This window comes from Strix aluco, chromosome 1 (assembly GCF_031877795.1).
Source record: "Strix aluco isolate bStrAlu1 chromosome 1, bStrAlu1.hap1, whole genome shotgun sequence".
In the NCBI taxonomy this organism is placed as follows: domain Eukaryota; kingdom Metazoa; phylum Chordata; class Aves; order Strigiformes; family Strigidae; genus Strix; species Strix aluco.
This window is the reverse complement of record NC_133931.1, coordinates 158843439-158869774: the sequence shown is the minus strand read 5'-3', so window position 1 is coordinate 158869774 and position 26336 is coordinate 158843439. Positions and strand designations below refer to the sequence as shown.

Below are 26336 nucleotides of genomic sequence, written 5' to 3'. Positions count from 1 at the left end.
CCCACCAGCAAGGTCCTTTGGAAGTCTGTAACACCTACAGCAACACTCGTCTATACATTTTCCATCCCTTTTATGGACCTCATCGTTATTTCCCAGTGCAGCAGCTTCCTGGCCAGCTCCCCAGCTGAATGCAAGACACAATACAGATGCTTCTTAAACTGCCTTGGCCTCACTTTTAGGCCATCTTACTTTCTATTGCTTAATTTTTCCACTACTGGCATCTTACATGAATTTCCAGGGTTACTCACTTCAGGAATCAATTATTCCCTGACATTTATACCTTTTAAGGAGGGCTTTTTCCCCTTTTCAGAGACAAGGGGGTATTGATATTATTTCCTCTAAGTGCTTCGTACAGGGATGTGGTTGCTTGAACTGTAGTGAAGGGTTTAATCCAGAAAATTGTAAACTTTTCTTTGTTTAGTGGTGTAGGGGAGTAATCTGTGAACCCCATTCACTGATTTTTTAAGTGTAAAAGCAATTGACCGCATAGCTAATGTGGTTTTTTGAAGATACGCTTTTCCATTTGTTTCGGTTTTAAAATTTAATGTGTTGAACTTCTGTGAAATAGGAAATGCAAAGCCTTTAAAATGGTTGGTTTGCGAGAGTGACATGAACTGTTTTCTGGTACTCTCCAAGTCAGTTGTGTAGATAGTACAAAAGACAGTGCGATCTGATTTGGTGAGTCTCTGGAAACTGGGTGCGTTCCCACCTCACCGCACTGAATTAGGGCAGTTGGACTTGAGCGGACTCTCTGCCTCAAGCAGACTGCTGGCCTTGTCATTTGTTAATTAAAAGTGAGGAGACAGGCAGAGAATTCAGCAGCTGGAATAACTGCAGGCAAGGAATGGGGCTTGACTCTTTTCTGCCAGGTGACTGTGAGCAAAAATACCAGCTGAAGGGTGTGCAGTGGCCATCTCTAATGGATTCATTGCCAGAGAAGTTCTGTTTCCTTTGATAGGGCAGCACTCTGTAAAAGTTAATGTATCTGAGAAACTACCACAATACGGCAGTGCTGCCTCCACAGCTCAGCCCTGGAAATAAGTTTAACTTTTCTGAATGGTTGTTTGGATCCAGCTAAAAATGACGCTTTCCCGGCCATTCTAATGAGGCAATGTTTTGAAGGAGGCTGAGCAAGGAGTGTGAGAGAGAGAATGGAGGTAGGCATACAACAGAGAAAAGCCTGCAGCATAAGAGAGAAATAAGAGTGAAGGGAAAGAAAAGGACAACTCCTAAAACACAGAAGAAAACAATGCACTGTATACTGTGGTGTGAAAAGAAAAAGGAAGAAACACAAAATGGAAGAGAAAGCAAGAAATATTGTTTACACTACACTCGTTTAAAATACGCTGAGTGCAGACAGAGCTCTGCAAGGAAACCACTTCTTATTCCTTTGAATTGCTGAGCTGGCAAGTGAACTAGCAACATAGTCATGTAACCACATAGATGAAACCTTGATGTAGATAGGAGGTTTGAACTTTGCACTGGTTCTTTCTGAGCTGAATTTTTAAGCAGGTTCATAGCACTACAAAGTCCAAGTCCACCCAGCCGTCTCCCACGTAACTCCATGCCCAAGTGCTGGTTTCTTTGCTGTGTTTAAATACTCACATTCTGAAAATTTTTTACACATTCATGGAGAATAAAGGGGTTGCAAGAACTGGACAACTCAGAGAGTGCATGATACGACCTTTCATGTCTAGGATTCTTGTTTCAATATTGTCAGTGACTGAAAGGCATGATAACCATCCCAGAGGTCCAAACAGAATCAGTGATCAACCCAGTTCTGTTCCTACAGATCTAAACACACAACACCTCACATTTGCCTCATTTGCAGTTGTTGAAAATAGAGTTTTAAGTCTCCTTTGACTGTTTCAGTTGGATTCTACCAAATGACAAGCTTGGTAACAGAGCAGTATCTGTATTCTGCCTGTTAATGTCAAAAGCTTGATCATAGTACTCACTGGACTTTTTCAGAATAAAGACATATAAAAAGAAAAAATAGCAGAGGTCAGTGAATATAATTTTACTTCTGGTTTAAATACCTGGGAACTTACAATTTATATTCCTCTCACTCTTTATAAATATGGTAACCTGACAAGAGCCATTAAAAGCAAGTATCAACTCTAGAAGTTGAAAGAGTAAACATAGTCTTCATAATATCTGTCTCATAAATACACATGGCACAGTTTGTCATCAGGAAGCAGAAAGCAATCACATCTATCACTGATGCTCACTTTCAGCTCCTCTGCTAACTTAAAAGACTGGGCACAGGGAAAGGTCTTGGGATACCCTGAAGGAGTGATGTGTGGGTAGGTTATATTTCTGTTTTCCTGTGCTACTTGGTTTTAAGCCTCAGACGACCGTTTCTGAAAATGTTATTTGCATCCGTTCTCTGCATTTGTTATGTATTGTACATCTCTGGAATTGAATAGTTCATTTTTTAACAGCGTAGGATTGTATGAGAAGATTGGGAATATGATTTTTTTGCTTCCTCTTGCTTATGTTGCTGTCTTTGCAAAATAGGGTATTTTATTAAGCAAAAGAGCAAATCAGTACTAAAGAAAAAAAAAAACCTTCTTTCTGCCAAAGAAAAATTGAACTTCTCTATAGAGACACTGATTTCCTGATGTAAAATTTTTGTGCACCTGACCACGTCTTTTGATCAGCTGTACTGTGCAACTCCCAGAGTGATGTCGAACGGGGCAAGATCACACCTAATACAGTTACACAACTGCAGCAGTTTGAAGGGCAAAATAGACGCAGAATCCAGTATCTTTAAAGCTTCTAATTGTCACATCATACTGGCTTGGCATATTTCAGTGGCCCAGAGGGATTAGCACCAACAGAAGATCTGGATACATTTATCAAATTACAATTTCTACCCACCTGCAATTACATTCTCTAAATGGGCAATATGGGAGTAGCCTCCTATCTCACTGCTAGCCTGTCATCAGTTGCATTCAGTTTCTGTTGTTCCCATACTATCCAATTCTTATTTGTCATCAAAAATGAATGCAAGGCCCTATTTATTTGTAAAGACAGATGGGTTTTTGAAGAGCACTCTGGAACAATCTTACTAAGAAACTGATCTTCCACCTGTCTTATTTCCATTTTTATTAGGGTTATTTGCATAGGAGCAGTCATTTCTGCCACAGCTGTGCTTGCTGTGATAGCTCATCTGCTGCCAGTCACAAGTGATCACTTGTACAACACCTACCACAACGCAACACCACTCTTTGCTCTAGGTGTTACAGTAATATGGCTGATTAATAAAATGGTGATGAAATGGCTCCATGCCTCATAACTGTTCATAATGTTTTCTCTAACTCAGGAGGGTCGCATCAGAAACAAAAATAAATTACTGAATTTCAGTTGTGATCAGGGAGCATTTCTTCTTTAAGTTGAGGTGTTTTCTGCTTTTCTGAAATAATTTCCAGAAAACGCAGTTGTTCACTGGCTTGAAAAACACTAATATAAAATGTTTTTAGCCCCTGGAAAACTGGAGGTAAAGGCATTCAGTATATAATTCTTACCTGAGTAAAATGGATTATGATTCAAGGTGTGAAATAAAGCTGAAGGAGACAATGAATGAAAAATCCTGGTTTATGTGTGTGTAGTAATAAAAATAATAGCACTAGAGAAATTCAGGATTTTATAAAAAAGAAGGGAATTGTTAACGTTTCAAGGAAGTTCTTTAATCTGTTATTTAAACATATTTAGGCTTTGATGGCTGACGCAGACAAGGTAAGAGGGAAAAGTTGGCTATCTGAATGACCAGCTATGAAGAGAAAAAAACAAAAAGTAGACAATGTGACAGGAAGTGTTATACGTCACAGTTCAGATCTGGATCTATATTCCATTTAGGCTGCAATTTGAGACTCATTACTGAGGTAGAATAGAGCAGAGGTTTGATTTTCCCACTCAGCATTGTGGTTTTGGATGCAATGCTCAGGTTTATTTTCACATTCTTTTTGGAGACCTACACCAATTTCCGTTATGTGAACTTGCTATATAGGGAACTGATGTAATAGTCTGTACTTTATTACTGAAAGTGGAGTATTTCTTTGGGTTTTAATATGCAGATATAAAGAATTAGCTGCACATAATTAAACATGATTTTGTAAAAGTATCATGCTGGAATTTGAGAGGTTCTTAATAGGATTTTTGATTGAGCACAGAAACACTGAGATCAGACAAGAGTTGCTCTTGAGCAAGTGGCAGGGAAGTAAAGGAAATGTGCTCCTTGTTTGCTTTGCATCTCCACCAACCACTCCAAATCAAATAATATAATTTCAAAAATACTTAAATATCCACTTGGAAGCAATCAACTCAATGCAAGTCATCTATAAAACAGATTATCAATTTCAGAACTGACAGCTGTCCCTGCAGCTAATCTCTGTAGACTCCATTTATGTCTCTGCCTCACCCTGGTGCTCTTCAGGTATTTCCAGTAAGAGTAGCAAAAATGGAAATACCTTTCAGGTCTGCCTTCTTTCTTACAAAAGCAGGTATCACTGTACAACTAAAGAGAGATCCTGGAAATCAACCCCAGGGTCCAGGAGTCTTTTCTCAAAAGGCTGTTTCCTCAAGAAGAGGTAGAAGGTCTGTTTCTAGATGTGTTATTTCCCTGGTGTCAGTGAATGGATTTTTTATTGTTCCCTGGCTGCAGTTTCTCTGTTTCTTTACCAGGGTGTATGATGAAAATAAAAACTGGTCAGGAGACATTCATTGTGACATTCACTGCCTTGGACTGATGGGAGGTAAGACCAGCTTACCTCTAGCCAAGCAATTAGTTTCAAGTGTTCAGAGGAGAGAACACAGAAAACCTCAAAAGTAGGAGATATATGACATTGCTTACATGGTTCAGGTAAGGTATAGAAATGGGAACTGCTTTTTTGTTGCATGGCATCTCTCCACAAATAGATACTGAATAATAGGAGGCAAAAGTTCAAAATCCTTTGAACTACCAGCAGGGACAATGACAATTTTCCAAGAGGTAATAATTCTTTGCTACCAAATAAGATACCTTTCCATAGAACAAGCCTGTCAGTTTGATGCCTCAACACTTCTAGCTGAATCACAGAAAACCTACAATGTACTTCATCCTACTTTCAAAACCAGCTTCAGTGTCCATGTTTCCACACAACTGCAGAGGTTTAGAACTTGGAGAGTTTGTTTCATGTCAAACAATATTTACCATCATTGAAAAGGGGGTTTTGATAGCCTTGATAAAAAATTCTGTAAAGGACACATGCATTGTCATCATTGGTGCTCAATTTGAGTACACTGCTTGACAATGACATAATCTGATATGAAGGTCATCTTAAAGAAATCACCAAACCAAATACGGGTTTAGAATTATGTCTCTGATACTGTAAGGTGCTTTGCTCAGCTTTAAATTTGGATCCTAGAAGATAAGGCAGAGCTGTAAATAGATTATGAATAATCTGAAAGTATTCTTCTACTACACATCTTTGACATGTATCTACTGCTACCTCATGATTATGATGAGGTTAGTACCTCATTATATATTAGCAGCGTGGCAGTCAGGGCTCCACAGCTTGAACTTGCTCTGTGGCTCTCCTTCACTTTGCAATGTAGACAGATAATCTGAGTGCAGGGTACCCTAGCCTACTTTCACTGATAATGAGCAGAAAATAGCTAGCGTGCAGTAAATTCATCCACTAACTTACTTCAAAGTAAATGCCTGCTGCTTTGTTTGTGAGCATCAGCATTAACATTCAGTACTATAATCTCAGGGAGAATGCATATGTATATTGTCATATTAGGAGCCCTCCAGTAGCAGTTGAATATTAAAGATGTGCTTTCCCCTGCATGGTCACACATGAATTATCATACAAAAATATAACATCTGGACAGTTTTCCTTCTCCTCCTCCTCCTGTATAATAGCATCAGCCTGGTTGAAACTACTCTGGGATTTAATATTGCCTATCTCTCTGACCTCAGATCTGTCTATCTGTCCATACCTCGTTCTTTGAAGCTTTTCTGGTAATAGTGGAAATGTTCCACAGCTCTTTTAGTTAAAACAAGAACCAAAGTAAATTTTTTTTTCTTTCAGACCTCTGAGTTTTTCCCTATCTGGTTTCCCATCTACTGGCCTCCCATCCAAGGGGGCACCATAAGCTCTCTGAATTGCCAGTTCCACCCCAATAACTTCTGAGGCAGAAATGAGGGTAGACCAAGTGAATTTTATCTTTTGTTTGAGAACTGAAATGAACAAGAGAAGCCAAGAATATCCATTGGTGCTGTTCACCTCTCACTATCCGTGCTGCATCTTCCTTCCATTTTTCAGAATATTGTGGGATTCAGCTGCTGTGGCACTGGCCAGCTGGCAGCTCCAAAGAGGCAGAAGGTAGACCCCAGACAAGCTGGAGTAAATTAGATGCTATGGTTATCTCACTAGTCACGTGTATAGCCAGCTCTGCTCTTCCAAAAATTAGCTGGAGTCATGCCCTCCCAGTAACTTTTCACTCCCACCCTCAGGTCATTCTTCATCTTTCAGCCCCTATCTCATACTTTATAGCTGACAGCTGCCCTTTCATTTGCTTATTGCACTATTTTCTGTAAAAAGACTTCAGTGATTACTAGTCTTCAAATCTTCTGTGGGCATTCAACAGCTCCAGAAGGTAAACTACCTTTTTTTTTTCCCTCACGCTCTTCTAGCATGCATACCAGCCTGTAACAGGATGCGAGAGTCTCCTAGTTCCTAAATTACAAAGTTCTTTTCCTTTATGCTTTAAGACGTCTCAGAAAATTGTTTCACATAAATCGTTGTACAGAATCTGGTGGAGAAAATAATCCCATTTGCTTTAGAGTTCTTTCCAAAGTATGCATCTATTGGGTCTGAAAAAAAGAAGGAAAAAAAAAAAAAAAGATATTGTAAAGACATTTAATTTACTTAGTGCCATTTTGAACAGAGTATTTGCACAAGTCTTATTTGACATTCAAAACCGTGTGATAACAATATTTAAAAGTAATGGAATAAAATGAAGACTTAAATTTCAGTAATTAGAATGACCTTTTCCTCACTTCTGTATTTTGTTAAGGTGGCATGTCATAGTTATACAACTTTTCTCTACCACAGGAAAAGAGGAACTATTTCACCTGTACTGTGTAATATCTAGTACTAATTTATTTCAAATGCAGCTGCTTTAAAGGGTCAAAGAGGGAAACTGAACATGACAAGATCACCAAGGGCATCAATAAAACCTGCTGCTGGCCCTATAAAAGTGTAATGGCATAGATAGCAAAATTGGAGAGCTGTGAGCACCTTCCAGGCTTGTAAATCATAAAACAAAGTGTTAAACAATCAGAAAATTGAAAGCCAAATGTATACCTGAAGTAGAAAGTGAGAGCATGTTATAATTTTCCTCCAAATATATTTGAAGGAAAAATCAGTATAGATCTCCCCTAAAATAACAGAAAGACAGAACTGACAAAAAATTGTCATTACTAGGCCAAGGCACAAGTCTTTAAATTTGATATTATTTTACCTAACATGGGCAACCTCTGCCCATGGCTCCAGATAGAAAACATTTAAAAGTAATGTGAATATACACCCATGTGTTGATCAGAAACAGCTGTAAAAATGTCCATTCTGGCCAGATGATTTTGATTGAGGGTGCAGATTATCTACATGCCATTCCCTGTAAGGACAGGTAAAGAAATTATGTCTAATTCAAAACTCACTCATTATTTGACAACTGAAAAATCCTCAGGTTTTATCTGACACTTGTTTCAGTTAGGAAAGTGAAGGCAACGGGAGAAAAAATCAGAACAAAACAACTCACAGCCTGGCAAAATTACTGCAATTAAAACTCTCATCTTTGGTCAGATGAATGATAATGTCTCCAAGAGATTGTGTGTCTCCAAGTCTGCGGTCTGATTTGGAGAGGTTGTCATACAGACAAGAGAAGTAGCTTGTGCCCCTTGTTTTGGAAGATCACTGGGATCAAGTCAACCCTCTCCCTCAACAGCTGTCCTAGTTTTCACTGCCATCAGTAATAATTTTAAGTTGCCCGTGTCCTCTCCTGATCTGTAATGGCACTTACGCCAGAAGCAGCGGAGGTTTCCTAAAGCCTGGAGAAAGTTTGCTTAGGTTGCTGGAGAACCTGAGAAGGGCAAGGGATGTGAGAGTTTCTGGGGTGTGAACAAGTATGTGCTACTGTGCCTGAAATAATAAACTCCAAAAGGAGAGTAGGAGCATTTTCCCTAGCAAAGTGCTGCATTAATGATCCTTTGCACACTGGGGCTCAGAGCTGCCTTAGGTCTGGACAGCTTTCAATTCTCTCAGAGAAGTCTGGACATGTCTGTGCGGATAGGTTTTAAGCTGTACAGCTGTGTGGGAAAAAATTATCTCAGTTCAAAGGCTCAACAGAAAATCTTTCCACTACTAAACTCTGTTTTAATCCACAGCCTTAAGCAGACTTTATATAGAATGTAAAGTAAGTCTATATTGCACTGCTGTTCTTTGCACATGAAAAAGTCACCTGTTCTGCAGAAATATAATCAAGACATAGTAAAATAAACATGTTCCACAAACAATATTAAGTAATGAATAAATGTGGAGGTTAGATAATCTTTTTTTAGGTACTTCAAATAGAACTATAAAGTCATAGGCTAAATTATTCATCGTGAATATTTTGCTTAACTCCCACTATCACCAAAAAAAAAAAAAAAAGAAAAAAGGAAATAAATTATAGGAAGATAATTTAACATTTTCATGTTAACATTTTACTGTTAAGCCAGAACTCTCATTATTTAAATTACAGAACCAAAACGTGACTGATGTCTTATTTTTAAGTGTTTCTGCCCAGCAAATTTTAAAGCTATATATATACACTCTTTAAATAAACCCTTTCTGATAGGTACAGTAATGTATTCTCCATCTGCATATTTCAGGGAACAGTTAAAACACTATTAGTTGCCATGGAGAAGGAACTCTGTTCAAAAGATTGCTCGTGTCATTTCCAATGGCTCCAGCTACGTCCGTGCTGTAGATAACAACAAGCACTGTAGTTGCATCAGTGACCTCACATAAAACTTGCCATAGCAATATAGCTCTGATACCGCAGCATGGACTGGCCATTCCTGATTGTTTGCATGATATTAAGGTGTGCTTAGGAGGAAGACACTGGGAATCAGTCATCCGAAACCCATCACTGCCGCTTGCTGCGTCTCAGATAATCACCAGTAACGAGCTACAAACATACAATTTGTTTAGATTTTCGCACCACCTATGTTTTTCATGTGCCGTTTCATATATGGTGAAACGTATTTCAGGTAAATTTCAGACTAATACATTTTCAAGCTGAAACATGGCAGTCAGTCCCCAAAGGGGTTAGGCAGGATCTTGCCCCTTGTTGAAGGAAGGAGTTGTTTATTAGACAGTAAAATACAGGAGAACTAGTCAAACAAGTAGTCCTTTATATATCTAAGAAAATGAAAAAAATTGTTTTAATTTAATAATTCAGATTGTTTTCTGTATCAGAAATAACAGAATGATTTTTGGAGGGAAAGATGGAAACTGTCTGGACCCTCACAAATCTTCAGTGGGGACATTACTATAACAGCTAAAATTTTTCACCAAGACCCACGAATGATCTAAATTCATCTGAAAAGGCATGTATGGTGAAAGATACTGCTGATTCTGTCTTGGAAACTCTCTGCTGGTGTGTTTTAGATGGAGGCTTTGAAATGGTTCTGTCATATCTTTTTTTTGTTGTGTGTGTCTTAAAATATGGTGTCTTATTTGAATAATACCTTTTACAAAAAATTTAGCAGTTTCAAGAACAGTATAGTGTAGTACAGTACTAGGGATAGCATTGTTTTTAAATGGCTTCTTGAATTAGATTCAGAGGTTTTCTACAGCACAGTCAATATCACTAATGGCTCCTTGTGTTGCAATTTGGTTGTTTATTCTGACATATTAGTAGCAGTGTTATGCCATTGACCGTGACAGTTACTGATCCTTAGATTTAGAGACCATAATAAACCTCTATTTAATCTGCAGTACAGTGGCTAGTTCATAAACACTTCATTTAAATACAACAGGAATAAACTCACATCTTTACAACTTTCTTTTCAGAGAAGCCCGTTCCCTCTCCTGTAAATGTACACCACTTTATAGAAATGTCTTCTTTATGACTACATGAACTTACAAATCTATCTCAGCAGTTCTCAGCTAATGAAATACCAGGGTTGTAATCCACTTGCAAACGAAGCAGTTGAGTAAGGTTACAGTCAACCTCCCACCAAAAGGTAGTATTTTTATTTTATTCAGTCTGGTAGCAAGATAACATATACTGTCACTGGTTTTGTTACTCCTCCTATTTTCTGCTTTCTTTAGATTGTTCGGTATTTTAGCAGTCCTCCCTGCTTTGGAGAGATTGTCAGCTGCCTTATTCTTATATGAAAATGCTTGTTGATCAACAAAATTGTCTCCTGACCCTTCTTACCAGTTGCAGGATCCAAACTGTGTAAAGGTTTCACAATACACAGTTCTTCAAAAATGTCCAGGGAGAGAAACATATTTGTCATCAACCTGACAGAAAAAAAATGTTTAAAATACTCAAGCTAGAATGACACCCCCCCACCCCCCCCCAAAAAAAAAAACTTTTTCTTTTAGAACAATTTGAAAACGATTTCTTGAGTTGTGTATGATGAGACACCTCAGAAATACCGATACTGTGAGATATCTCCAGGGAAAACCACTATTACTAGTATAATTCATCAAGCTGTCATCTCTCTCTCAGACAAATTTGTGTTGATTTCAGTTTAGCACTATGAAAATATGCACTTTCTTCACTCAGTAAATACTCACTTAACAAATGAAGACAGGAACGGTCTACTATTTCTGCATTAATTAGACCAAGAATTAGATACTCGCCTTCCATTGTTTTGTAGGTAACATTCCGGGTTTCCCTCTAATTTAAACAGACAAAAAGATGCATTTAAGAAGATAGTAGCCAAATTTGACCTGGCATCACAGGACAAGAGTTGGAGATTATAAAGGACATGCAAAAGCTAAGGAGCATTCTGATAACTCATCCCCTATTTATGAAAAGAGCATATGGAACATATGGGAAAGAGCAGCAGTGTGTCAGTGGCTAAAAGTGATCTGAGTCTACAAGTACAGAAGCCTGGTGACTGCAAAAGCTATGAGAAAAATAGAGGGACGCAAACTTCAAATACAGCTTCTCAAACCATTTTATTTTCTCTTAGGCGAACCCAAATATTACTTATTTTTTACCATTTAGTAAGACTGTTCTAACAGTGGAGCATTTTCCTTTTCTATTCCCCAGTGAAATAGAAAGAAGGAAAATGTCCAAAAGCTTTATAAGCCGTAACAAATCTTGGAGCAGCAGTGCAGGATAAAGAACTGGCAACGTTCTCAGAAGACTGTAATGAATTTTTTTAAGATTAAGTTTATTGCCTAATTTTCTCTTTATCATTTTCCCCATTAAATCCTTTGAAGAAGCTCCTTGGGAGAGCGTAAATGGCCTCTAGAAAATGTCAAGTGCAAACTGACTTAAAACATGCCAAACCATGTCCTTCTTGTGATATGGGTCTTGTTCTCCCCATTATGACTTAACCCATACCAAAACATCATGAATTAACCCCAAACACACCGTGACACTTCTATAGCTAATATTTAATACTGAAGGTGTATATAATATACAGGTGATGCTATGTAAATATACTTCAATCTCTATACTAATTCTTATATACTACATTACACTAATAGTAGTCTGAGCATTTATTGTGATTTTTTTTTTCTGTTTTTTTCCACTAAAGTGTCCCGATCCAATGTCAGGAAGGTTTTGGTATGATCCCAAGAGCGAGATTAAGACACAAACGAGGTCAAATGCCATATACCCACAACAACTTTTATTATCAACAGTGAAGAGTGGTAGGGATAGGACAGAATGGAAGGATAAGACAGAAATCAAACAAGTGTCTGGAATAGAGTCAGAAGAATAGTCACCACCATGGATCCAGTGGAGTTCCGTTGGCCCTGAGGCTTCAGTTCTCCAGCGGTGGGTGCACACCCTGGGGCGTTTCCAGGATCCTTTTACAGGGCACAGTCCTGCCAGTGGGAAATCGGGCGCATGCGCAGAAGCCTCACACGCTGTTCACACACCTCAGGCCTCGTCTATCACGCAGCCTTCGCGTGACTATGGGCACAGCCTCATGGCGGGCAGCCAGCGCAGCCCCTGGCAACAGGCAGCCACAGCCTGTGCTGGTGCTGCCGGACAGGCCGGAGGAAGCTCTACTGCTTTAGCAACCTCCACAGGTTTCCTTGCAAGCTCCAGCGCCACCAGGCCTCGCAACTCTGCCGTGTCCCACCGGGTAAGCACACGTACAAGCAAGCTTTGAGACAAGCACTTGACTTTCCAATCTCTCACACCACCCCGTGGCTCAAAGGTTGCTTTAGGACCCATGGTGGCTTTAAGAAAAGATAGTTGTTTAGAAGAGGCCAGAAAAGAGCATTTTGAATTAATTGTATAAAATGTGACACAATATACAGCAAAGAAAACATTAACGTGACAAAACCACATAGCAAATAAGACAGGAAAAGAACATTTGTTCATACAATTTTCACAACTGAACGTTTTGGCAGGTACACCGCACAGACATATTTAACATTGTCTGGTGATGGGACGGCTATACACTACATATTGGTCACGACATGTTGAATTAATTGTATTAAACATGGAATAATACATGGCCAAAACAATAATAAGGCCAAACCACACAATATTAACACTAAGAATGGTTAACAATATTCTAACCATATAATAAAGGTAACAATAACAATATCAATTAACAGTATTTTAACCAAACATGTTTAAGCAAAATGTGTCCCAGGCTGGGCTTAAGGACATGCTTCCAGCCCTTGGGAATCAGGGGGAGAAGGTGGTTGGCTACATAAAGAAGTACAACTACAAAATGGGTTACATGGACACTTATAAGACAAACACATATATATCACAAGGGAAAATATAGCAAGAGATAACAGAGTGACCGCCACAAAATTAATTATCAAAAGGGTATTCATTCTGGTTGTTGTTGTCGACTCGGAGCTGAAGATGGTGTCTGGCTCACCGGAGTTGGGGTCTGCGTACGCAGCAGGAAAATGGATTTCCACGCCTCCAGCCCAGAGCTCATGTGTGGTTTAGGCCTGGGTACTTCGTCTCACCTTCACAGGTAGCTCGCCGCCGTGCTTGTTCTCAGTAAGGCAGTAAGATGGTGGCCATTTGTTGGTAAAAGAGGTCAAAGGTAAGTGAGAAAAGAACACATGCATTTATACAATCTTTATGATAGATGGTGCCTTTCTACGTATGGCACGAATCTGTTTAACACCATCGGGTGAAGCGATAGAGGCAAATTGCATGTTCAATACAACATTTTGAATCAATTGTATAAAACATGGAATCAAACAAGGTAAAAACACTACCATAGCCAAGCCACACAGTGGATAAAACGAAACTCTCTTGACCCAAGGACTTCCCAGGAGCCAAGAGAATACATCCGTGTCCCATCCTTTCCATGTCTGGGTGGGGACATGGGTCAGTTTCCTAATCCCGGAAGTTATTTGTTTAACCACTTCTCCATTATCACCAATTTTTAAACAACAGTTAGAATCATTCAACTTCCCACAACAATTGTCACCATAATGGCAACACCTTCTCCCAGCAATCACAGGCTGACCCTTGCTAACACCTGTGGTTGGACACTGCCAAATGCATCTGCTACAAACAGCCTCTGTTTAGAAAATTTAACCCCACAGTTAGTCGCATCTTTCGTTTTGATAGCTGAGATTTGAGTGCCAGTATCTACCAAAACTGTGACTGGGACCTGTTTTAGTCCCAAAATGCCTGTAATTAGTAATCACCCCTGTCATTTTCAGTGAGCCTTCTAATATAAGCCCAGCCTTCGCCCCCCTCCCCTGCTCACCATTGGAGGGTGAAGGATCTAGTTTCCTGCTGAATTTAGGGGACGTTTGTCTCTAATAAGTCGATTAAAGAGGGTGCACTCAGGGTGGTATTTTTAGACCACATCTCCTTATCTGTCAGTATATCGGGCCATCCCAACAACAGTTTTTCTAACTTGTCTGTTGGCAATTCGTCCATTAAGTTACTCAGGATCCCCTTTTGCCATCCCTTTGCCCACAGATTATTACGCTTGCTCGGGGTGTCTCTCCCTCTGGGTGGTTTAGCGAGGGGTGCTCTACTGTCACCCCCACAGCACGGAGCCCTTTTTACTTCTGCTCATCTCAGACCCCTGGAATCTGTTTTAGTGGTTGGAAGGCTAACAGGGCCATAATTGCGTTCATAATTAGTAATTCTTGGGCCACTTCCCCCCAAGTCCACATTTTCCTATCCAGGGGCCGGTGGTACCAATCGGGTGTAAGTCCTTCTAAAGCAGCCGCAACTGCTTCGCCCTGAGGCACTGCCTGTATTTTCCTCTGTAATTGTATACCAATCAGCTTTAACTTATAAGTCATTTGTTTGGGGTCTACTGGCATCATCATCAGGGACACCTGCCTAAGATTCAATTTGCAATCATACATCATGTGCAAACAAGCTGCCTTCTGCACACTTACCACCAATTGATCAACAGTCCCCTATTGGGCGGGGGGTTTGAGCCCCTTGGAGAGGGGGGATCCCCTCACCAAGGGGGTCAAACCCCCCACCCAATAGGCTGCCCACTGGGTTAAAGACCAAGGGGTGAGGTTATTCCCAGTAGTTAAAAATACTCCTGGTCCCCAATACCCCTCTGCCTTCTTTTCACTGAAGAAAATCTGATCCCCCCCCCAGATAATGATACTCTCCACATATACTCCATCTCTGACTCCCTAGGAGTTTGTCCAAAGTCCTTTTTCAATTTTGCCAATTTGATGGCAGTATAGAGGACCTCCTTGATTGTAACTTGGGGGGACTGATCTTGCTTATCATCATAAATATACTCAGTCTTGACCAAGGGTTGAAATGAGGGTGGTTCTAATTTTTCTACTTTCTCTCTCACTGCCTGCAAGTTGTCAAAGTTGTCAATCTTGGGGATGTTTCCTTGTGGGCTGTACCCTCAAGGAGTTGCTCCTTAAGAGCAGTCTGCAGGCATTTCACATCTCTTTCTTCTTCAAGTTGTTCTTTTAAATCCGCCACTTGTCCCTGAAAGGACCAGATGAGGTTTTGGAGGGAGACAGTAATTTGGGATTCAGCAACATGGCAACAGTCCCTAGCTTCTACCACGGCGGCCAGACTGGCACCAAGAACGGCACAAACATTCGATTTTCCCTTTCCTGATCTTACTCTCGCATCCTTTTGCAAGGCGCTCATTTGATCAACCATGCTCTGCAAATTATAGCAATTTCTTTGAGCCCAGTCTACCCTGGGCACAGAGGGTTGTGCATTATGCTTTTCTAAAAAATTAAACAGCACTTCTCTTCCCAAAGGAACAGTGTTACTATCGTTCACCTTAAATAAAGCAGGGAAGTGGTCATCTCAGGAAGGCAGCACATGAATTTTAAACACAACACAAACCCACACCCATTATGTTCCTAAGAGGTCTCACATATTTTGCATGAGCTTCACATATTGATTCTCACGAAACAATACGGCACTCTTGCCTCAAGGGATCCTGTCCCTGATGCCAATTAAATGTCCCGATCCAATGTCAGGAAGGTTTTGGTATGATCCCAAAAGCGAGATTAAGACACAAACGAGGTCAAATGCCATATACCCACAACAACTTTTATTATCAACAGTGAAGAGTGGTAGGGATAGGACAGAATGGAAGGAAAAGACAGAAATCAGGCAAGTATCTGGAATAGAATAGCAAGAATAGTCACCAACATGGATCCAGCGGTGTCCCGCTGACCCTCAGGCTCCAGTTCTCCGGCGGTGGGTGCACACCCTGGGGCGTTTCCAGGGTCCTTTTACAGGGCACGGTCCCACCGGCGGGAAATCGGGCGCTTGCGCAGAAACCTCACGCGCTGTCCACGCGCCTCCGGCCTGGTCTATCAGGCGGCCTTCGCGTGACTGTGGGCGGGAAGCAGCGCCGCCCCGTGGCGGGCAGCCGGCGCAGCCCCCGGCAACAGGCGGCCGCAGCCTGTGCTGTGGCGGCGGACAGGACGGGGGAAGCGGCGCTGCTCCAGCAACCGCCACAAGTTTCGCCGTCTCTCATCGGGTAAGCACACACACAAGCAAACTTTGAGATAATCACTTGACATTCCAGTGTCTCACATAAAGACATACAGTTTTCCCAGTAGAGTAACTTTGTTCTGAGCCAAGAACATTTTTTCTAGTAGTTTGCAGTGCTGTTTCTTTCGTTCTCCTCAATTCAGCACAGCCCAGAGGCCCATCTCTGATTCATCTATGAGGAATAAAAAAGACCAGACAATGGACTGGGACACTATTATATTTTGCTGAAAGTTTCTCAAGTATCTCTGATGTTACTCATTAATATTAATGCCGCTCTCATGCTTTGCATATGGACAAACAGGACACCAATAAAACTTAATGTAGTGGTATCTGTGATCTGTCAGGCTTAGAAATAATCTGAATTATCATGAGTCACGCAAACTGGTTTTATTTTGAGTGACTTCTACGGCATACACATTAAAATACATCCTAAAGAACCATTCTGGCTTTTGGACAATTCATTTTTATAGAAATTTAAGGAAGTTAGTAATGCCAGAAATGTCTTTGTCAGAGCACTCAAGAAGATGCTCTTCACTACTCTCAAATACTGCTGTAACCACCGGGGTCCTCCAAGTCCCTTAAACTAAGAGGTCTTTCCTGATGTGTTAGAATAAGGGATGAGAGGAAAGGAACTGCGTGCATCGATACTTGCCTCTTGCTTCAAGTAATAAAGTCTTAGATCTCTGGCACGTAATTGAAGAATTGCAAAAGAGTTTTAAACATTGTGGGTTTTTTTTATGGAAAGTTCTGGAAAGTGATACAATGAAAGAATATATGAAGGGGGACAGCTGAATATGGGTTTGGATAATTTTAAGATTATCCAACTTAATTTAAAAGTTTAAAAGACAAGCTGTGAAAATTCCAGACATCAATTAGAGGATTTAAAGCTATAATCCTCACACAGTCATTTCTAATGTCCTAGAATTCATGGTAAGATCTGCTTAGTTTAAGTTAATATCCCCCCACATCTCATTTAAGTAGTATAGAAAGAAATGGAGTTGAAAGTCTCAGGTTTATTACCCAAATGGCTTTCACAGACTAGATGTAGGTAGATTATTTTATTCTCTGTCCATCAGCTCTTCCACCCCTAACATGGATGCTTAATTTCTTTAGAGGTACTTGTAATTCTCATTAACTTGATGAAATAAAATAATTGCTAAAGTAAGTAATAGGTTACATTTAAATACAGTTTTTCTTATGCTGTTTTCATAGTAAAAGTTTCTACTGTGGCCTTAATGTGTTAATTTAAAGAGGAATTCAGCAGAGGGTGTCTTGTACACGTTGAACAAGAAAAATAGAAAATGTTTACTTGTATCAGTCAACAGCTACAATACAGTTTAAGTTTGGCAAAGATCTGTAAAGAGTATTTTGAGGACTTGACTCTAATGCACGCTATATTTTGGTGATTCAGTAATAACAGCTGTATTGTGTCAAAGGAACTGCTTTTCATATGTATCAAGTAAGGTTCTTAGTTATGAGACAATTTAGAAGAGGAACTTATTCCACATTAGATTACTGTAAATATTTATTCCACCAGTAGGAAATATCAAATGACAGTGAGGAAAAATCGAAGTTTTGTAGGGTTTTTTTTCCTACCAGAAACTTTAGCATTGTGTCCACTTGAATATTCATCTGGATTAAGTATTTTACTTCAGCCTTTCACAGCAGTGAAATTCGTGATGGCAGTCAAATCTCTCAAAACTGATCATGTTTTGGAGAGTGAAAGTACTAGGGTCAGAGAGTGAGCTGGTGAAAGCTGTAGGAGCCCCCCCTGCCCTAATGACCATGCTGAGGGGTGTACTGTCTGCAGGACTGTCCCTTCTGTGCAGAGAGGCGGTAAGGGGTATCAGCAGTGGAAACCAGCCACCAGGAATGCGTGGAGGGGACAGAAGAAAGGAAGGGTAGGGAAGCAGCTCAGCATCTACGGCTGAGCTGTATGGACACAGCTGGGTTCCTACCCAGTATCACCTCCCCATCGGTGTTACCACATCACTGTTGTTCTGTGCCTCCCTGGAGACTAACTCCCATCTTGAAGGAAACTTGAAAATCACCACGGTCCCATCAGCAGTGCAGAGCTGGCAGAAGAAACTGGGGTAGTTCACAGAGGACACTTCAGCAGAGCTAATGGCGCTGGGTAGGATGCCTCAGTTAGGATGTTGTTAACATCATTAGCAGAGCTGGGATGATCTGCTAATCTTGCTTCCAATGCCTGAGCCAGCTCAGGTACCTCTGCCCAGCACTGCTCTGGGCCACGTGGCCTGTAGCCAAGTTTTCATGACTTAGGTGGCTGACCTGCTTTCCTTTCTAGATCATTTTTTGTAAACCATTTGTTGTTTGATCATTACATTTCATCTCTTGGATTCAGTTCTAAGTAGGAAATTGATGACAGACATTTTTTCCTCTTTTTTAAGAGGGTGGCTCATCCATAATTTCTCTTTTTTTTCTGGTTGCAATATTCTTAGCTTTCTGTAATACAGTCCTAGCCTATACATTCAGTAACAAAATGCAGTTACTGCATTCCTCCCCCTTGCAGCACTCCTATAAAATAAACCATTTTCATGAATCAATGAAGGAAAGATTTCATGCATTGTAACTGTACCTCATCTGTGGTACAGGTTTTTTTATTGTTGTTGTTCTTGTTTTGTTTTGCAAAACTGGTGTCCAAAAATAATAGTGGTGATTTTCCTCAAATATTTCCATTACAATGAGAATAACATAGAAAAACGAGTGCTTTTTTTCAAATATCTTCAAGATAGTTGTCACTCTTCTTCAAATTATTACCTGCATCCATTCAGCTAAAAGCAAGCTAGGACCCTTGCATTCAGTAAATGGTACTCAATTATTTTCTCAATTGCCAATATCTATTTTTTTCTCTGGTGAAGTAATTCTTTTTCAATAAATCCCTGTCAGTTACAAAGCCGATCAACACAGTGTGCTAGGGAATAAAGTGTGGAAGCACTAGAAGAGATATTGAAATAAGAATTGTGTTGGCACAGTAACCACTAGGTTTGCAGAATGGCTCTAAGTTTTAAAGAATTGCACCTTTTCACCAAGATAGAGAGTTCTCTGCGGTTAAGGCTGCTTTTCAGCTTTACCCCAGGCCACACCAGCAGCCAGAGACCTGAGACATTTCGGAGCAGTCTTTCTTCTTCAGCCTCCTCCACTTTGCTGTCAGCCCCTGCAGCCCTGCTGTGGAAAGGCACTGTTCCAAGCACCCTGCACAAACACCCGTGGGCATTTCCACACACAGCAAAGGAACCGACATGGCCTTTTCACAAGGCACACAGCCCTGCTGACTTCCCGTGCCAGAATGAGAAGGCAGTATTTTTAAGTGATGTTGTAGCTTTATCTCAGCTGAGGCAAATGTCATTTTACACTGGCATATACTCTCAGGTGCTTTCTTTACCTTGAAAAAGAAGCCTATTCAGCAGGTCTCCAAGAAGTGCTTGCAAGCTTGCAGGAGCCCACAGATTTCTCTCCGTTAATGCATAGAGCATATCTTAACAGCTTAAGAATGTTATCTTGACTTTGTAATAGTGTCCCCTCCAGGAACGAAGCAATGCCTGGCTGACAGCTAAGCTTGCATTGCATCTGGTACCTGGGTATTGCCTGTAGTGTGCCAAGTCCTATCTACTGAGGAATGCGCTGAAACTAGTGCATTAAATTTATGAAGGACTTTTTTTGCTGGAATGAGGGTGATAGGCTGCACCCTGTCCCCATGCAGGAAAACAAATAAATGGGAGTTGCACTGCATTTGCACTTTTTTCTGAGGGGGTCAGAAAAGGACTGGGGGACAGGGAGGAAGAGTGGGACATGATGAGCCTGACAGACAACTCGTTTGTGTTCAGACCTGGATCAGTCCTCTTTCTTGCCCCCACCAGGGATTAGCTAGTAAGGTGTTTGTCACAGAGTTCAGACACTATCCTTTATTCCCAGTGTGATTCCTTTACCAACAGCGCTGCTTACACAGCTCTTTCTGCACTGGTTTTGCAGCTTTTCAATGGTGTGCATGTCATTTACACACCAAATCCATTTCTATAACTTCCGAGCTGGCTGTTTCCAGTCCTTCCTTAAAACTCACCTATGGCTGTTAGATTTTTTTTTTTTAATAATAATGTGTCCAGTCAGATTAAAAGCCAAATTAAACAGAAGCCAAATCGTAATATAGTGGAGACATGTACAAAGTCTTGTGTGCACAAGTTTCCCTGCATTTGTCTCCCAGTCCCCAGCCTGCCTGCCTTTGAGCTTCCCCACAGCTCCATGTGAGGACAGTGGGCTTGGGACTCCTCTTATTATTAAAAACTGTACTGCATTTCAATAATGCTACCATTACTTTCACTTTTACAAAGTAAAAGCAATTTGTGGAGATTTCCTTATACACACACTTGCTCTAGGCTTCTTGCCTAATTTATATCTCCCTTCTCCTCCCACCTTCATCCTCTGACTCCCTTTACCATCCTCCCTGGTTCCCTCTGGCTACCACTGACATATAAATTTGCAGCAGGCAGCTTTTATCTCAACAATTCTCAGGTCATTCTGCATCCTGTTCCTGCTGCTGGATTTAGAGCGCTGCCTCTCTGCTGCTCTGGATCCAACCCCTTCTTCCCTCCGCTCATGCACATTTCAGGGCCTCGCAGTGTCACAGCCACTGTTGAGTCCAGGCACCCAAAGCTGTGGTCTGTAAAGCATGACAGAGCTCTCCAGGTCAACTTTCTCCAGGCTTTTAGCATGAGCAAATTGTATGCCCTTCCTCCTTTCTTCCAGAGCTCACATGAAAATTTTTAGAAATGTCCATGCTTTGAAAAATAAGTAAAATTAGACAGGTTTTTTTTCCATGAGAATAAATCAGCGGGGATGCCTTACTTCTGAATATCAAGTTCTTGTAAAGTTGGGTAAACGCCTCTGAAGGGGGAGAAAAAGGAGAAGTCTGAAGGGACTGAGGAGTGAAGTAAAAGAAGCCGTGAGAAACACAGATGTGGGGCACAAAACAGTGGTGGCAAAGCAACAACATCAATAAGCTAGAAAGATGTCTGGTGCCAGGTGTCTGTGAATCCAACAGGGATGTCCTGCTCCTGTGGTGCCAGATTGGAGGAATGTGCAGCTTGGGAAACCACTCGATCAGCTGTCCATGGAAAGTACCAGTTTTTCTTGGGTTTTGGGGTTGTTCTTTCTGCCTGACCATGAGGCAAAGAAATGAACAAATATATCTTTACCTCACCTGTCTGCTCCTTCTTAATTACTGTGGCTTCTGCTCACTAACAAACTCAGATCTCCTGTCAGAATGAACAGCAACTATCCCAGCTGAGCATGTGACAATTTGGCTTCAGCCCCTGCTGTTTTCACAGATCTTAAACTGAGGGCATCAAGTTTTGTGCTGGCACATTTCCATCCTCTTGGACCTCCAGTCACAGGAGTTCAGTATCACGGCCAAAGCTAGCGACACATTGTTCTCCCCCTCCATACACACGGGAAAGCTCATGAACAGGACTGGGTGATCAGTGCTACCTTTATGGTGACCTGTTGAGTTTGAGCAGCTGGCAGAAAGTCCCTGCTCTAACCACCAACATCACTGCTTTGCCGTTTAACTGGTTTACCAACACATCAACCAGCCTTTTAAGGCAAACACACCAACTTGCCATAGATTTTCTAAGACAAAAGGACAGGGTCCTCCTACAATTTAAACATCTCAGTCTAGCCTTCAACTTTTTTATCTGGACTGCTGCCTGAATCAAACTTCTCCTGTTAGTAATGAACTGGTGGCAGAGAGAAAAGAAATTTAAAAATATTCAAAATTTTTCTAGTTTTCAGATGGACTCATCCACAAAAATCACCATTATAAAAACTTTTTTTAAAATGCATATTGGGAATTTCTTGTGCCAGTATTCAGGACCTCTTGCAGAGTTTGGTGCTGAGCATGCTTAGACACAGCTTTTTATATAACTATCCACAAAAACAGTTTCTGCAGATGTGTACCTAGCAACTTGTCAGCTGCTGAAGAGACAGACTGCTTTTACAGGTCCCCTATCACTGTTCCTTTTTTCCAGCTCTTCTGACTTGCTTCCACTCAGCAGCCCAGCAGTAACTCTAAGCAGGTTGCTTGTCAGTCAGAAATCTTGGACAACTCACCACTGTGCCTGTGAAATTAAACTCTGCTTTGCACAGACCGTGAACTGGAACATCTTGTGGCTACATTAACAGATGCGCAGATAAATGTTATGCCCAATCAATTCAGCATATCCAGAATATTTCAGCCCCACTGTACATCTGTTGATGTGTCAGACTACATGTTCTCTGTGCATTTCAATGCTGTCAGACGTTTGAGTGTTGCAAAGCCCGCTATTATATTTGAACTACCAGCAACATTTAAGGCTGTTGTCTTTTTCCCAGTTGTGGAGGGAGGATGCATGAGTGGAAAGAGGAGTGAAGATTTTTAGGGCAAAAGAATTGTTAATGGTTTGTTCTTTCCTCAAATCAAACTGCTTCAATCAGTAAGTAATAGTCTGTGTATCAAGGAATGGAGGAAGCACATTGTATTTTAGAGAATCTAATATTTCAGTAAATTTCAATATAGAGATCGTGATGATCACTAAGATTTCCTAGCACAGAAATTCTCACATGTTCTTTGAGTACCTGAAGCTTCTCTGATAATGTAATATTTCCAGATTTCTGTGAAGAGCTCTTCCAGTGTGAAATGGGTGTCTTGACAACAACTGTCTTCTCCTGCCAACCTCAGTCTACCAATCCACATAACCCAGAGGCCTGAACCAATGCTTAAAATCTCAAAGAAAAGCTTTTGTTCTAAGTGCCTGAACACTGTGACATGAAAAGATCTGAAAACAGCAGTGTTATTTCCATAAAACCCCAGACAAAAAAAAAAAAAAAAAAAAAAGGCAAAAAACCAATAGAGGGGAACTGGTAGATGTAACAACAGAATAAAAGATATAGCTGATGATAATACTTGGAATAAAACAGGAAAGAAGGAAACAACTGAAATGTGAATAAAGAGGACGTGGAAAAACAGTGGTGAATAAGGAGGATGGGGAAGAAACACTGAATAGGAAACCATAAAAGATAGGTATCCTGTATCACATAATCAACATCAAATACTTAAACAGAAAGCTCTTGAGACATGTGATGCCAAACGTGTAGTAAAACACCATAAGCTTTACTCCAGATAAGCCATCAAATTCTACTTCAAATCTGCATTTCTTAAGCTGTTCTACCAAAAACCTCTGCACATTTTCTGGAGAGCCTTTTACTTTAATTCCTCAGGTCTTGGAGTTCTTCTAACATAAATTCTCCAGTGTCCTTCTCTTATTCATACTGCAAATGATTCAACACCTTAGGTCAGCAAAGATTTGGCTTCTCTGCTCTAATAGTTTAACATATGTGTATTTTGTGACTAAAACTTCCTTAACACATTAATCTTAAAGTCTGATAGAGGCTGATTTTTATATGGTTATTTTTATACATTTTTATATAAATATAGATAAGGTAAACAAAAAATTTAAAGACTGATACCAGGCAGACTGTAGAAGGAAACCGATTTCCCCCTCACATGTGTGCATGCTTCAGCATACTAAAGACTGCAGCTTCTTTATCAATTCAAATGCCATTTCTCATCTTCCAATGAAATCTTATATGAATATTCTTCCATTCTGGAGATTTTACAGTTCATGCATTTGTGTATATATTAATTAAATATCTCATTTTCTAGTTGGGTCTCTGATTTGGATCTAATGTTTTGCCAGCTCATTCAGTATTACCTTTTTGATTGGAAAGAATGAATTCATTCCTTGAAGCAGTGACTGTCTTAAATATTCATTTTTTAAAAAGAAAATCTTATTTTAATTATCTAATTTTCTTCTCTTTGGTATCTCACCATAATTAATCCTTTATCCCTTTTTACCCTCAGTGTATTGTTTTAGAAATTGAAAGGGCATTCATCTAAGAAAAAAATAAAATCTCAAATCAGCAGGAAGTGACAGGGAGCTGCAGCATTTCTGTTCTTGTCAAGAGACTTCAGGCACTCCAAATGAAGTGAAGTACCCAATTATTTTTAGATTATGCTCAGTCTTCATACTGTGGTGTACCAACAAGAGGCGTTTCTGTTTCATGAATTTTATCTGGGCAGCTGGGGAATGGTGGGAAAAATCTTTGTACTTCCAGGGTTGTAGTTTTATTACCCCCCCCCCCATTGCTTCTGCTACTGAACAACAGTTTCGTTTTCCCTAATCTGCAACATGACATTTTTTGTGAAATATCCTTAGTGAAAGCTTCTTGTATTTGCACAAAGCCATGTGTTGCTGTAGGACAGCTGATCACAGGCCTGGTTTTGAGTCCTGGCAAATGCCGCTCTTGTGTTACCCTCTGAGACATCATATCACTGCTGTTTTGCAGTGGTTCACAGCCTGATCAGCGTTTGACATAAAAATAGAGATTGTTTCCCAGTTTTATGCCCTCTACACATTCTTCTACTGTTTTCACTTCTCTACTTCCCTGCTCTACAACTGGGGCATGTCCCATACAATGGTCTAATCCAAGCCTGGTTACAGCTTTGTTTTGCACAGGCTGTTTGGGGGCTTGTTAAGGCTTTTTGGAATACCCACATGATCAGCCAGCCTCTGTCCTGGTGAACTTGTTACAGAGGTGGCATATGTTCAATAGGATGGAGACAGACAGTGCTGGAGACTGTCCTGGCAGGATTTGAAGGCAGTTGTGCAGTGCATTTGTAGTGTCAGATGGAATGATGTAGGGGAAAATAAACCAGTCTGCTAGTCTGGGATTTGAAATCCAGAGTTTCAGAAACAGTTCAAAATAGCACAATGCCATCTGTCTGTGCACAAATGCAAAACCTGCAGTAGTAACAAGATGATGGCAGCAGTAGCCTTCTGACTGACCACAGAAACATGCAGACCATTTGGTCCAAGCAGTGGAGGCACCGCAGCAGCTTTGTAAGCATCCTGCCATTCCAAGTATGTTCTACATTGTCAGTCTTGCAGATAAATTTTACCTAAACAGGATATTAAATAGTAATTTTTAATGAGTTCTTCAAGAGGAACATTTCATTTCTGTTCTTTTCAACATACTGCATAGACAGAGATCCCTGGAGTTCAGTTTTTCTGACTCAAGACAGTAAAGCCATAAAGCAAACTCCTGTCTGTCTCTTTACGAGCTATACATACACATTATGGATACTCTTTTGTTGGCTCTTTTATATTCATTTTATAGAGAAAGCCTGGTTTACATCTAAGTCTGGGGAAACGTCAGGCTTGAAACAGTTCCTGGTTTACAGGAGCACACTGCATACTGGAGAGACTGGTGACCCACACTGATGGACTTTGCAATAAGGATGTGGATTTATGTATCTATTTAACAAAATTCTTTGATTTAATTCTTCAAGTGTATATAACAATATTTCTTATTTCATAGTTGTTCTTCATGTGGAGATAATGTTTAGTAATTTCACCCCGATGCAAAATGCTCTCATGATGATCACAGGCTAAACACATCTGAACATTTTGGAAATAGCAAACCTTGCTCCAAACAGTATTGCTTTTGTCCTTGCATTTTGTTTCCCTTCAAATTTGGTCCCTAAATCAGGCTGATACTCTGTCAAAATCGAGTTGACTTCTTATCAAAACTGTAAGAGTTTCAATTTTACCATTTCCTTTTTTCCCCCTTTTAGCACCTGGCCCTAATGCAGGCTGTCTTGGCTCACAATTGAGCCAAACTGTGTTACAATTCAACTGGAGCCTTTAAAGTTCAACTTGAGGAAACTAATGGGAATCCTTGACAATGCTGATGTTACAGAATAACCTGTGCATGTAAGAAATGTGCCTGCTTTCTTCCTGGCTGTCAAGTTGTGATGCTAGCAGTTCTGACACGCTGAAAACAAATGGTACCTTGTTTCAGAGACACGTGACTATTATTCCAAAAGGAGCGTGCTTTGTTTTAATAATTACAGTGCTGCTGTGAAGCTCATCTGAATCATTTTATAATTGATTTAAAATCCATGCAGGCAATAACTACATGATGTTGGATGGGAAGAGCAGATAGAGAATGTTGTGGTATTAAAAAAAAAAAACTTTAAAGAAAAAACAATTTGGTGA

The 26336-nt window shown here is 40.4% G+C and overlaps 1 protein-coding gene across 1 annotated transcript in view; it reads left to right on the top strand.

Moving 5' to 3' along the window:
- The window catches only part of CNTNAP2 (contactin associated protein 2), a 1208164-nt gene that overhangs the window by 1124365 nt on the left and 57463 nt on the right, over positions 1-26336 (top strand). The gene's annotated exons all lie outside the window — the stretch shown is intronic.